Here is a 15,774-nt window from a genome sequence, read left to right on the forward strand (position 1 = left end):
CCCATATTGGCCCTGGGGTTTTTCACTCTGGGTTTTTGCCTCTCCCTGGGGATCACATGGTCTGGAATAGGGGGGTGGGGGTGAGTTAATAGGTTGTAATGAACAAAGCATCGTAGCTGTGAGGGACAGCTCGGTGGATAGGATATTGGTATGTAGATAGGCTGGAAAATTGGGCGGGGATCCTGGATTCAGGATTCAATCCTGGACCGGGGAGCGGCGCGGGCTTGGAGGGCCGAAGGGCCTGTTCCTGTACTGTATTGTTCTTTGTTCTTTGTTCTTTGACAGCACGATGGTACACTGGTTAGCACTGCTGCCTCACAGCACCAGGGACCCAGGTTAAATTCCGGCCTCAGTTGCTCTCTCTGTGGAGTTTGCACATTCTCCCCATGTCTGCATGGGTTTCCTCTGGATGCTCAGGTTTCCTCCCACAGTCCAAAAATGTGTGGGTTAGGTTGATTGACCATGATAAATTGACCCTAGTGTCAAGGGGATTAGCAGGGTAAATGTGTGGGGTTACAGGACTACGGCCTGGGTGGGATTGCGGTCGGTACAGACTCGATGGGTCAAATGGCCTCCTTCTGTACTGTAGGGATTCTATGATTCTATTCTATGATTCTATGAAAGGAAATGCAGACAAAAATGATTTAAGAGATGGAAGGATTAAAGCAAAAGTAGTGGGACTAAACTCGATACGGAAGAAGGATTGCATCATTAAGAAATGTGAACAAATAGGCAACTATTTATTTCTAAATGAGCAGTGGAGGTGATTTTTGATTTGAGATGGAGATGTGCCCAAAGATCCATCGATCCTTCTTTGTCACAATGACATCATGCAGCACTAAGTGATGATACTTTGATGTGATTTATGAATGTGGCACGTCAAGGAACAGCAAGCAAACAGATTACTGGCAAATCATCTTCTAATATAGGAAGATGTTGCATTGGTAAGTACAAGAGAAGGTTGAAAGCCAAGCTATCTGTGGGGATTGATGATTCATCCAAACACCTTCCCAGTCACGTCATTTGCTGCAGATCAGTGATTCATTCAAACACATGTCAGCCACACTAACAGAACAGTCATTCATTACAACACCCACCATATGTTCAATTCAGGCAGTCAACCACCCACCTTTTCCATTCTTGTCATGATGAGAGTATGTCCCTGAAGAAATGCATTAAACAAAGGTATTCTACTCATTTTTTTAAAAAATCAGTCTGAAAAAATCTTGTCAATAATAGAAATGATTTGAACACATGCAGTCCTATTACATACAGCTTTCAAAGGCAGCACCAGAATACCGTTTGAAGTATGAATGGGGTGTATTAGAAGCCCAGCTTGGGTTTGTGGAGTCTCCAGTTACAATCCTGCTCCTTCCGGTCCTGTGTGAAAGAAAGACAAACTTACTTTGGCCTGGGTTGAGTGCTGCAGAGCACATGCTTCACCTAGTTCAGTTCAAAACAAGCAGACAGAGTCCTGTTAATGTTAAATGGGCCTATTGCCCAGCATTGCTGTGGCCGAGGTGACTGTGACACCAGGTCAGAACCAAGTCTCTCATTGTCAGGCTGCTGCTGCTGCCCTTTTACCAATTTCACACCAATTTAGCTCAGCTTTTTTGCAAAAGTTAAGAATCAAATTTGCACAACTCTTCTATGCATACTGTGCATGTCAAAGATATCTTCTCAGCAACATCTCAACTTTAAAATTCTCATCTTTGTGTTAAAATCTCTCCATGATCTTGACCATCCCTAACTCTATAACCTCCTCCAGGCCTACATCCCTCCAATAACTTGATAACTTCTATCTCCTTGCCCATACTCCAATCCTTTCACTCCACTGATGACTTGCCCTCAGCATCTAGGCCCTAAACTCAGGAATATTTACCCTAAACCTGACCATTAGGATGGCCATCGGCTGTGCTCCAGATCACTGGACACTCCTGCCCCCCATCAGTCTCAACACATGCAAAAATGATTGGGAGCTTTGAGTGCCAGCCCGATTTAATTCATTAAAGTGAGCACTGCAGTTGTGAATTACTTTATTGATTAAATTTAATTACTAATAGCAGTAACTTTACATACCATCAACAATCTAAAACCCATGTACCCACTGTGGAAATGATCAGTGTTTATACTTTTGTTCATTCTTAATCATAGAATCATAGAATTCCTACAGTGCAGAAGGAGGCCATTTGGCCCATCGAATCTGCACTGACCACAATCGCCGTAATGCCACATATTTACCCTGCTAATCCTCTGACAGTAGGATCAATTTAGCATAGTCAATCCCCCTAATCTGCACATCTTTTGAACTGTAGGAGGAAGCCAGAGCACCCAGAGGAAACCCACGCATACACGGGGAGAACATGCAAACTCCACACAGACAGTAACCCGAGACTGGAATTGAACCCGAGTCCTTGGAGTTGTGAGGCAGCAGTGCTAACCACTGTGCCACCGTGCAGCCCCTCAGCGGTATTCAAATTTTTTTGTTCCCCAAGAATTCAGAGTATTCAAACTTTTTGCAGCTTCTGGGAAATTGATGGAGCTCTGCTTTCATGCTGTCCACTTCCAGTCTGTTCCTCTAGTTTCTCCAAGTGGTGATCTTTATGGAGAAAATGCGTTCTGTATGGATAGTGCTAAATAGTGTGGAGAATATATAGGAGCATATTTTCTTCATGCTCTTAATTCCCCTCACCTCTTGGGTTTGGCTGAATGTTTCCGGTACCTCCGCTTACTGGTTTGGCTTTCCACAGTACCAAATTCTTTGCGCAGTGCATCCGTGTCTATCACTCCAAGACCGCATGCTTGAAGACCAACACAAAGCTCTTCTAAAGGAGACAGCATTCACAAGGGTTAATTTTAACTTTTGTTGTTAAAGCTGTTTTTAGATAAGCCGTATCTGTCACTCTTCTGTAAAAAAATATTTTTCCTACTGGTTCCTGTGTTAGTTGCTTCAATCTGCTATTCACTACGAATCCAAAAAAAAAATTGTGCCAAATCTTTCTTCCATTCATGTCACTCACCAGCTCATACACCACAAGGCAGGCTGCATGACAGTCTTTAAAAGCTTTCATACAATCCTTGAATGGTTTCACAGCATTTCAGAGAATAATGAAAATAACACTCTGCCACTTATTTGAAATGCCCTCGTTCCATAAATACCCCTTGGTATTTTGAGTCTTCCTCATCTAAACTTTGAAAATAGCTTTTGCTTTTATATTCATTCATGGAACATAGGTGTCGCTGGCTGGCCAGCATTTATTACCCATCCCTAGTTGTCCTTGAGAAGGTGGTGGTGAGCTGTCTTCTTGAAACACTGCAGTCTACATGCTGTGGGTCGACCCACAATGACATTAGCAAAGGAATTCCAGGATTCTGACCCAGTGACTGCAAAGGAATGGCGATATGCTTCCACGTCAGGATGGTGAATGGCTTGGAGGGGAACTTGCGGATGGTGGTGTTCCCAAGTGTCCGCTGCCCTTGTCCTTCTAGATGGAAGTGATTGTGGGTTTGGAAGGTGCTTCTAAGAATCTTTGGTGAATTTCTGCAATGCATCTTGTAGGTAGATAACACACACTGCTGCTACTGAGCATTGGTGGAGGAGGGAGTGGATGAAATCCAGAAGCGATTGTTGGATATCCCCCTTCTCAAATGAAAATATCTCAAAACTAGAGAAAAACACTTCATTAGTCTGTCTTTTGAGGCATCGTTTGCCAAAGGAAAAAAAGATAATTTGCTTTAACGTAATCCAAATGCTCCTGGACAGAATATGGTGCAAGAAAGTTCTAACTGAGTGTTTCCACCTTTGTTTTCCCACATGCCAGGCCTCGGCATAGTGGACTTTACATCGCCCAGCAGCAGGAGTCACTTTGTCACTTTGAGGCGATATGGGAAATGAGCTCAGTGATCTATTTGAGTATTAAATGTGTGCTTTTCTGTGAAAACGTAGATTCACACAGAAGGAAAGAAAATGGACCAGCATACTCATTTCCCTATTTTACTGTTCCATTTTAAAGTGCACAAGACCAGTTCAGACTAGTATTCTTATTTCCCCGTTTTACTGTTTTTTTGCTTCTGGGTCACATTTCCACTTCCTGGATGGCTAACCTCAATATCACATTGACAAAAATACAGAATCCATGATGTTCTCCCTTCCTGCTTTTTGCTACAAAAATCATATTAGTTTCAACATTCAGAATTGATCAACCTCTTTTGCTTTCAAAGCGATGAAGAAGATAACAGTCCAATGTTCATCAATGCGCAAGCAATAGAGGTACCCTTAGCATGAGGGCGTCATAAGGATGTGCGCGTGGACAAGTCCAGCGGGATCTTTATTTACGAGCACTTGCCATATTATCTGAATGATTTTGAATCATGTTGATATCAACCATTGAAAATTAGAAGCTAGTAGAGTGGCCATTTGGAACCAGTAAGAGTTTTAACAACACCAGGTTAAAGTCCAACAAGTTGGACTTTAACCTGGTGTTGTTAGAACATAGAACATAGAACAGTACAGCACAGAACAGGCCCTTCGGCCCACGATGTTGTGCCGACCTTCATCTGAAACCAAGATCAAGCTATCCCACTCCCTACCATCCTGGTGTGCTCCATGTGCCTATCCAATAACTGCTTAAATGTTCCTAAAGTGTCTGACTCCACTATCACTGCAGGCAGTCCATTCCACACCCCAACCACTCTCTGCGTGAAGAACCTACCTCTGATATCCTTCCTATATCTCCCACCATGAACCCTATAGTTATGCCCCCTCGTAATAGCTCCATCCACCCGAGGAAATAGTCTTTGAACGTTCACTCGATCTATCCCCTTCATCATTTTATAAACCTCTATTAAGTCTCCCCTCAATCTCCTCCGCTCCAGAGAGAACAGCCCCAGCTCCCTCAACCTTTCCTCATAAGACCGACACTCCAAACCAGGCAGCATCCTGGTAAATCTCCTCTGCACTCTTTCCAGCGCTTCCACATCCTTCTTATAGTGAGGTGACCAGAACTGCACGCAATATTCCAAATGCGGTCTCACCAAGGTCCTGTACAGTTGCAGCATAACCCCACGGCTCTTAAACTCCAACCCCCTGTTAATAAAAGCTAACACACTATATGCCTTCTTCACAGCTCTATCCACTTGAGTGGCAACCTTTAGAGATCTGTGGATATGGACCCCAAGATCTCTCTGTTCCTCCACAGTCTTCAGAACCCTACCTTTGACCCTGTAATCCACATTTAAATTAGTCCTACCAAAATGAATCACCTCACATTTATCAGGGTTAAACTCCATTTGCCATTTTTCAGCCCAGCTTTGCATCCTATCTATGTCTCTTTGCAGCCTACAACACCCCTCCACCTCATCCACTACTCCACCAATCTTGGTGTCATCAGCAAATTTACTGATCCACCCTTCAGCCCCCTCCTCTAAGTCATTAATAAAAATGTTAAAAACTCTTACTGTGTTCACCCTCGTCCAACGCCGGCATCTCCACATCATTTGGAACCACCCAGCCTCTAATCTTAATTTGTTAATACCAATGTAATTTAAATTCATTTATACTAATTGGCCAGTGGCAAGAAATAAAGATCCCATTGGAGCTTCCTTGGGCTCTACGTTTTCAAAGATGGGCTTTCCACTATGAAAGTGGAAAAATGACTACCACACTCATCTCCACGCTCGCCCCAAAACTAGAAAAGCCCGCCCTAGGGGCATGGACCTTTGTATGATTCCCATGGCTGGTGGGACAGGAAAATTCCCCCTATCATCTTTTTCTTCTTGTTGAAGATCATCGATAAAACCTATTTATTTCTTGTCTCAATACCACCCTCTTTAACTTGGTGTCATTTTTTGCCTGATGATGATCCTGTGAATCGTTGTGCAGTGTTTTACTGGTATTAATAGCAATATATTAATGTAATATGTTGTTAAAATGAATACGAAAAAATGTTTTGCAAACTCATGTTTTCTTTTGAAGTAGGCTACAAAAGTTAAAGCTGTTTAAACAGAGTTATTAGAATCATAAATATTTCATAACTTCTCTTCATAAAATGCTGACTGAACATTGTGCTCTGGATAGAACGTGTCACGACTTGCTAGTAACTATTTCTCAATTATTCATAAGTACTTTGCAAGTGCATCGCAGAGCCAGGATCAGTTTAGACTGGAAATACTATTTGGCATCCTTTGAGGAAATGGTTGACAGTGCTAATGAATTTGGCTTTTCCATCATTACCCTCATCTCAGGGTGAAAAACTGGTCTTCATATAATCCCTGGGACAGAATTATAACTTTGTTGCTCTGTTTTCTGGGTGAAAAACAGGGACAAATTGTGGGGCTATGTCCCACACTCAAAAATGCCTGAAATATATTTGGCTTTATAACAAGTCAAGCAGAATTTTGCAGGTACAACTGGTTGCAGATTAAAACAGGTGCACTGTCCTTTCCTAATGTTAGTAGAGGATGTTTCACCGTTTTAATGACACTATCCTAAAATTGGGCTGTCACTGAGCAGGCCCTGGGCCTGATTCCACTTAGGCATTCCTGTTGTCAATTTTTTAAAAATATTTTTTCATGGGATGGGACATTGCTAGTTTGGCCAGCATTTATTGCCTATCCCTAATTGGCCTTTTTGCTTTCTTGAACTGCTGCAGTCCATGTAGTGTAGCTACACACACACACAACAGTGCAAGGAAATTCCAGGATTTTGATCCAGCAACAGTAAAGGAATGCTGATATTTGCAAGTCAGGATGGTGAGTGGCTTGGAGGGGAACTTGTAGGTGGTGGTGTTCAATGTAGATGGAGCTACGCTCATCCAGGTAAGTAGAGAGTATTACACCTTAGTGCTGACTTGTGCCTTGTTGATGATAGTCAGGAGATGAATTACTCGCTACAGAATTTCCGACCTCTGACCTGCTCTTTATATGGCTGGTCCAGTTCAGTTTCTGGTCAATGGTAATCTCAGGATGTTGGTACTGGAGGAGTCAGCAATGGTAATGTCATTGAATCCCAAGTGGCAATGGTTAGATTGTCTCTTGTTAGAACATAAGAACATAAGAAATAGGAGCAGGAATAGGCCATCTAGCCCCTCGAGCCTGCCCCGCCATTCAATAAGATCATGGCTGATCTGAAGTGGATCAGTTCCACTTACCCGCCTGATCCCTATAACCCTTAATTCCCTTACCGATCAGGAATCCATCTATCCGTGATTTAAACATATTCAACGAGGTAGCCTCCACCACTTCAGTGGGCAGAGAATTCCAGAGATTCACCACCCTCTGAGAGAAGAAGTTCCTCCTCAACTCTGTCCTAAACTGACCCCCCTTTATTTTGAGGCTGTGCCCTCTAGTTCTAGCTTCCTTTCTAAGTGGAAAGAATCTCTCCACCTCTACCCTATCCAGCCCCTTCATTATCTTATAGGTCTCTATAAGATCCCCCCTCAGCCTTCTAAATTCCAACGAGTACAAACCCAATCTGCTCAGTCTCTCCTCATAATCAACACCCCTCATCTCTGGTATCAACCTGGTGAACCTTCTCTGCACTCCCTCCAAGGCCAATATATCCTTCCGCAAATAAGGGGACCAATACTGCACACAGTATTCCAGCTGCGGCCTCACCAACGCCCTGTACAGATGCAGCAAGACATCTCTGCTTTCATATTCTATCCCCCTTGCGATATAGGCCAACATCCCATTTGCCTTCTTGATCACCTGTTGCACCTGCAGACTGGGTTTTTGCGTCTCATGCACAAGGACTCCCAGGTCCCTTTGCACAGTAGCATGTTGTTAGAGATGGTCATTTCCTGGCATTTATCCATAGAATTCCTACAGTGTAGAAGGAGACCATCCAGCCCATTGAGCATGCACCAACTCACTGAAAGAGTATCCCATTCAATCCCATCCCCTTCCTACCCTATCCCGGGAATTCCACACATTTAGCATGGTTAATCCGCCTACCAACACATTTTTGAACTCTATGGGGCAATATAGAATGGTCAATCTTGCACATATTTGGACTGTGGGAAGAAACCAGAGCACCTGGAGGAAACCCATGCAGACCTGGGGAGAATGTGCAAACTCCACACAGACAGTCATCCCAGGCCAGAATTGAATCCAGGTCCCTGGTGCTGTGAGGCAGCAGTGCTAACCACTCTGCCACATGCCGCCTATGTGATGTGAATGTTACTTGCCACTTATCAGCACAAGCTTGAATGTTATCCATGTCTTGCTGCATTTGGACATGGACTTCTTCAGTACCGGAGGAGTTGCAAATGATGCTAAACATTGTGCAGTCATCAGCAAACATCTCCACTTCTGTCCTTATGCTGGAACGAAGGTCATTGATGAAGCAACTGAAGATGGTTGAGTCTCGGACACTACCCTAAAGAACTCCAACAGCAATGTCCCAGGACTGAGGTGATTGACCTCCAATAACTACAGCCTTTTTCCTTTGTGCTAGGTATGACTTCAACTAATGGAGAGTTTCCCCCCGAATTCCCATTGACTCCAATTCTGCTGGGGCTCCTTGATGCCACACTTGGTCAAATACTACCTTGATATCAAGGACAATAACCTCACCTCATCTCCGGAGTTCGGCTCTCTTGTCCATGTTTTGACCAAAGCTGTAATGAGCTTTTGAGCTGGATGTCTGTGGTGGAACCTAGGTTAAGCATCAGTGAGCAGGTTATTGCTGGTCCACAAGGTTACAGGTTGTGGTTAAATAAATTCTGCTTCTGCTGATGGCCCACAGCACCTCATGGGTGTCCAGTTTTGAATTGCTAGATCTGTTTGAGATCTATCCCATTTAGTACTGTAGTAGTGCCACACAACACGATGGAGGGTGTCCTCAATGTGAAGATGGATTTTCATTTCACAAGGACTGTGCGGTAGTGACTCCTACTGATAGTGTCATGGAAAGATGCATCTGTGACAGGTGGACTGGTGGTGAGTGGGTGAAGTAAGGTTTCCCCTCTTTTTTTTCCCTCACCACCTATCACAGACCCAGTCTAGCATCTGTGTCCATTAAGACTCAGCTTGGTCATTAGTGGTGCTCCCAAGCTACTCTTGATGATGGACATTGAAGTCCCCCACCCAAAATACATTCTCTGCCCTTGCCACCCCATGCTTCTTCCATGTGGTGCACAACATAGCGAAGTACTGAAACATCAGCTGAGTGGGTGAGCAGGGAGCAGATGCAGTCTAGCAAGTGACCCTCAGTGAAAGACATGTTTTTTAAAAATTGTGTTTTGCTAAGGGGAACAAAAATGCTTCTCCTGGCTTCACAGCACTTATGAGGACTGTTGTTCTGTTATCATTACCTCCCCTCCCCCTTTCCATTCTTCTTACCCTCCTGCTTTGGAAGTTAGATGAGGGCCACAGTCAATGAGGGAGGTAGCCCAGATTAGATGGTTTTTACTGGGTGAGTGAATCTGGAGTCTCCATAGGTGCTGTCATCTTGTCTTGATTATTATAATGAGGGCTGGGGTTCAATGATAGAACCATAGAATCCCTACAGTGCAGAAGGAGGCCATTTGGCCCATTGAGCCTGCACCAACAACAATTCCACCCAAGCCCTATCCCCATAATCCCATGTATTTACCCTGCTAGTCCCCCTAGCATTAAGGGGCAATTTACCATGGTCAATCCACCTAAGCTGCAATCTTTGGACTGTGGGAGGAAACTGGAGCACCCGGAGGATACCCACGCCGACATGCGGAGAAAGTGCAAACTGTTGTACAACCTTTGGGATGACTAGTTTGAACCAGAACAAATATTTTAAAAAGATATCGGCTTTTTCTTGCCCCGAATTAAGTAGCGTCAACCATAGCTTAGTCCTAGCATTCTCACTCTTAGTAAGGTCATGGGTTCATGTCCTCCTCCAGATATCAGTGTATAATCCAGGTTGATACTCCATTGCATTGCTATAGAAGCACTGCACTGTTGGAGGTGCTATCTTTTTGATGAGATGTTAATCCAAGGCCCTGTCTGCCCTCTCAGCCTATGACATTAATTTTGAGGAAGAGAAGTCTTCTCATGTTCACTGAATTTTTGGTAGTCAAAACCGAGTTGATAACAATCCAAAATAAATCTCCACATTAGTCATTGCTGAATAATATTTTAGTAATTCTTATCCGTTCATTTATAATTAGTTTAATCATGCACAGGATGTGGGCATTGTTCCCTTTAAGTAGATGGTGGTGAACCTTCTTCTTGAACTATTGCATGTGGTTTAGATATAAATAATGTTTGTATATGCGATGAAGAAGGAGTGGCTCTTTGTTACAGTTTCCTTAGAAACCAAGAAGCTAATTTTAAAAAATAATGTTCTGGCCTAATAATCACCAGCCGTTCATATAATGGGATTACATTTTTGTTGTTTTCAACTTGGAAGGTTGTAAGTATTTTATTGTTTATTCTCAGTTTGTGGGCATCATTGGCATGTCTGACTACAATGAAGCATCACTAGTTGTCCCTAACTTTAGAGTAATTTGATCCAACTGAGTGAATCATTAGGTCATGGCAGAGAACAATTAAGAGTCAACTAGGGGCGGCGCAGTAGCACAGTGGTTAGCACTGCTGCTTCACAGCTCCAGGGACCTGGGTTCGATTCCCGGCTCGGGTCACTGTCTGTGTGGAGTTTCCACATTCTCCTCGTGTCTGTGTGGGTTTCCTCCGGGTGCTCCAGTTTCCTCCCACAGTCCAAAGATGTGCGGGTTAGGTTGATTGGCCATGATAAAATTGCCCCTTAGTTTCCTGAGATGCGTAGGTTAGAGGGATTAGTGGATAAAAATGTGTAGGGATATGGGGGTAGGGCCTGGGTGGGATTGTGGTTGGTGCAGACTCGATGGGCCGAATGGACTCTTTCTGCATTGTAGGGTTCTATGATTCTACATTGCTGTGGGACTGAAGTCTCACATAGGTCAGATCAGATAAGGATGACAGATTATCTTTTTTGAAAGGTGCTTGTGAACCAGCTGGGTTAATGCCAATCTATAAAACATCATGCAGAATCAAAGCATGCAGTTAACACAAAATTGTCATCCTGAATGTGATTACATGGCTGGGTTAGGGGTTAAAAATAGAAGTAAGAAGTCAGAAGACAAACTTTCCCCCTTTTCTATTTACCAGCTACCTTCAAGTAAGTTTCCCCCTTGAGGAAATGTACAATTCTTATCAAGGATGTGGTGAAGGTCAGGGGGAAGCAGTTTGCAAAACGGGAAGTCAATGCTCTCCTCGAGGGCTGAGGATAAATTCAGTATGTCAGTGTGGGTTGTTCTGTGCTGTGAGATAGACTCAGAAAAGGAAGGCATAGTGATTTTGTAGCTTAAAAGGAGGATCACTGAGAATTTAGTGAGAATTATCAGCTTCTCTAAGGATACAGAAGGAGTCAGGCTTTCTAAAGTGGGAAACATTGCAAAGCTTATTACAAAAGGAATTTGTTCATGATACTCAGAGCTGAAAAAAATTAAGCCAGATCTCTATGCTCAGTGTTGTCTGATAGAAACCATTCACTGGCTATGGTTAAGGCTATGACAATGTCATTATAGTCACATTCACTTATTTTAGGCCTTATACACAATTCAGGTAAATATGCTCTTCATGTCTCTGTGTTTACTTGATAAATTGCTAACACTATTCAGTTATCAAGAAGGGGCGGCACGGTAGCACAGTGGTTAGCACTGCTGCTTCACAGCTCCAGGGTCCTGGGGCTGTGAAGCAGCAGTGCTAACCACTGTGCTACCGTGCCGCCCCAGGGTCCTGGGGCGGCACGGTAGCACAGTGGTTAGCACTGCTGCTTCACAGCTCCAGGGTCCTGGGTTCGATTCCCGGCTCGGGTCACTGTCTGTGTGGAGGTTGCACATTCTCCTCGTGTTTGCGTGGGTTTCCTCCGGGTGCTCCGGTTTCCTCCCACAGTCCAAAGATGTGCGGGTTAGGTTGATTGGCCAGGTTAAAATTGCCCCTGAGATGTGTTGGTTAGAGGGATTAGCGGGTAAATATGTGGGGGTAGGGCCTGGGTGGGATTGTGGTCGGTGCTGACTCGATGGGCCGAATGGCCTCCTTCTGCACTGTAGGGTTTCTATTCTATTCTATTCTATTCTAAAATGTTCATATCATAAAGCGCTCACACACTCTGCTCTTCATCTTATCATTTTACCAAAAAACCCAGAAAAGTTAAACAAAGATCATTAATCAGTAAAAAACATGAAACACAACAATCAGTATTTTCATCTGACCTGACACTCAGCTACTAATTATTACATGCAGTTACAATGCTAATATGAATAATGACATCACAGGTCCAATGAGAGTACTACTCAAAATTTATTTACTAACCAGAAATGCTAATAATCACATCTGGATTCACAATTAGTTACATGTGGCAAACATATTGGACTACGTTTCACTAGGCCCAACTAGTTAGGGTTGAACCACAGCCTCAACAAATATCTTACCACTCATTAGTATCATCGAGTACAACTCAAGCTGACTCCAAAGTTAAAGCTTTGCCCCTAGATACAGGGATGCAAAGGGTCCAGTCGAAACTATAAATAGCAGATACAGGCCTCAGTCAGGGGCTAGATGCAGAACTACATCCAGACTTCATTCCCCACACAGATCGACGAACCTCTTCATCAATTGAAAACCTAAAGGAGGAAGTAAGAGGGCATTTAAATCAGAAAACACTGTACTCACCTCATTGGAAAACAATTGATGACTCATGGGACTGATTGGAGTGTGTGCTTGCGATATGTGATGATAATAGGAAATATTGTACTTTGTTATGTTCTTGCATCTCCAGAACTTTTTCTTAGAGAAACTGGTGAAATAGTAGAAGAATTCAAAGTCTGATCACAGCCTAACAGGCTGCTATGACTATTTTTGTACATGATGATAGGGTATTAGCCCTGCTTGGCAAAAGGATTACATGGGCCCCCAAAACATATACAATTAGAGAAATCCACCCACATCTACCAGATGTCAACCTAGGAAAATGAGCTGGAATTCCAATCACAGGACTGCCTGGGGTTGGGTTTCAACCACACATCTGCTGACTCAGAGGTTGGAAAACTATCACTAAACCAAAGACACGGAGCTAAAAAAAAATGGCTTACATCAGTTTTTGAACAGGGGTACATGATTTGCGACATGTCCATGCTGTTTACATTGGGGGTGGGCTGCACATTGGGCAGAAATTTTCCCTTTAGGACTAAGTCCCATGGCTCGGGGAGGGATTGGGAATATTTCCCACTGCAGAGGCTGCTGAGTATTCAGGCCATATTGCATGACCCCGGTCTCATTAACTATGCAGTCAAGGTTTTCCTGCTGTATTGCACAGCAGGGCAGGCTAAATAGTGCACTACCTGCCATCACAACTAAGGGCTATTTTAAAAAGGCACCCGGACAACAACTTACCTACCGTTCTGATTGAGGAGATGGCCAGAAGGGAACAGCAATCTCTGACATCCAAGTTCAGTGACCTCTTCCTGGTGTCCTCCTCAACCAAGTGAAGGCCAGGAGGAATGTCCTCTTTCAGCAGAAGGAAGCAGGAGGCTGAGCAGACAGATGAACCTTGCATTGGAGCAAGTCTCCTTCACGATCATTCTCAACACCGGTGCCCCACAAGACTGTGTTCTCAGCCCCCTACTATACTCCTTATACACCTATGACTGTGTGGCCAAATTCCCCTCCAATTCGATTTTCAAGTTTGCTGACGACACCACTGTAGTGGGTCGGATCTCAAACAATGATGAGACAGAGTACAGGAATAAGATAGAGAATCTGGTGAACTGGTGCAGCAACAATAATCTCTCCTTCAATGTCAACAAAATGAAAGAGATTGTCATCGACTTCAAGAAGCGTAAAGGAGAACATGCCCCTGTCTACATCAACGGGGACGAAGTTGAAAGGATCGAGAGCTTCAAGTTTTTAGGTGTCCAACAACAACCTGTCCTGGTCCCCCCATGCTGACACTATAGTTAAGGAAACTCACCAACACCTCTACTTTCTCAGAAAATTAAGGAAATTTGGCATGTCAGCTACGACTCTCACCAACGTTTACAGATGCACCATAGAAAGCATTCTTTCTGGTTGTATCACAGCTTGGTATGGCTCCTGCTCTGCCCAAGACTGCAAGGAACTACAAAAGATCGTGAATGTAGTCCAGTCCGTCACGCAAACCAGCCTCCCATCCATTGACTTTGTCTACACTTTCTGCTGCCTTGGCAAAGCAGCCAGCATAATTAAGGGCCCCACACACCCCGGACATTCTCTCTTCCATCTTCTTCCATCGGGAAAAAGATACAAAAGTCTGAGGTCACGTACCAACCGACTCAAGAATAGCTTCTGCCCTGCTGCTGTCAGACTTTTGAATGGACTTACCTTGCACTAAGTTGATCTTTCTCTACACCCTAGCTATGATTGTAATACTGCATTCTGCACTCTCTCGTTTCCTTCTCTATGAACGGTCTGCTTTGTCTATATAGCGCGCAAGAAACAATACTTTTCATTGTATGTTAATACATGTGACAATAATAAATCAAATCAAATCAAGTCAAATCAAAGTCTCCAGCGCAGTCATTGCCCAGAGTCTCCAGCAGAGGACTGCTCTGCAATGTCGAAAAAGGATGAATGACCCTATTCACACAGTCAGGGTAAATGAACCCTAGCTGCTTACATTCACCTCAATGTAGGGTGCAAGTGGGCTTCGGTGGCAATGTAATAAGGTCATGCCTCATAGCCCCACTGTAGTCCAACAATACTGCAGGTGGACAGGCTACCATGGTTCCATCACCCTTTCAAACAGAAATCTCATGCTGTCTGAAAGGAAGGAGGTATGGTAAGGTGGAAGGGGAGGAAGGTGTCAGGTGTTGAGGGCACTAACAAGCTCTGCAAGTGACATGTAACTGTGAGACTTATCCTTATATCTGTATGGGCTTGCTGCTCTCGAGGGTGCTGACCCAGAACCCTTCTTGAAAACCTGTGGTGGATTAATCACATGCTACACAATCCAGTGGGTTATTTGTAAGACTGGAAGCATCAGAAAGATATGTGAAATTGCTATATATAATTAAATGTTCATTACAGTAGTTCCTAACCCCATTTTCTTTCTTTGTGCAGGAGACGTTGAGCCATAATCATCGAGAAAGAAGACAGAAGGGGATCAGTCACAGTTGAAAGAACTCACTGATTTCATGGAGCAGGCAACCCAGCTGGGAGGGGTAGACCAAGACAGGGTCATCGGAGATTGAGAGTTTGGCTTTCGGCCTCCATCTAGTAAGGATCCATGCATCTAATAGAAACCTCAGGGTCAAGGGTGGCTCCATGTTGGCGGCATGCTGGGTGCATTGGTTGGCTTGCCAGGCCATCTCCTGTCACTGTCATGGAGCAGGGATGAGTCCAGCTCTAACTTGACAGAGAATAGTGCACCAAACTTCTCCTCTGCAGGCTGTTCTACTTCTCTCTGTGCTGCTGCAGATCTAGTGGCAGTTCCACTATTCTCACCATATCTGTTGCAGCCTTTGTGTGGTAGGTTACCTAATCCTCTGCCGTCCCTGTGAGGGTGCATCTACACTCCTGGCTAATCCAGGAACTGACCACAACACCTCCAAAAATATTCCACTGTACTCCCAGGCACTTCGCAACTTCAGTTTTTAAAACATCCCTGCATGTTGGGTACCTGGCTCTTTAAATAACATTGGTACAGCACCCATCTTGCAGCTCAAAAGTGATGTACAAATTCAATTAATGGACCTGCATGGTTCAAATTAGGAAGAAATG

The sequence above is a fragment of the Mustelus asterias genome, chromosome 17, assembly GCF_964213995.1.
Source record: "Mustelus asterias chromosome 17, sMusAst1.hap1.1, whole genome shotgun sequence".
Classification (NCBI taxonomy): domain Eukaryota; kingdom Metazoa; phylum Chordata; class Chondrichthyes; order Carcharhiniformes; family Triakidae; genus Mustelus; species Mustelus asterias.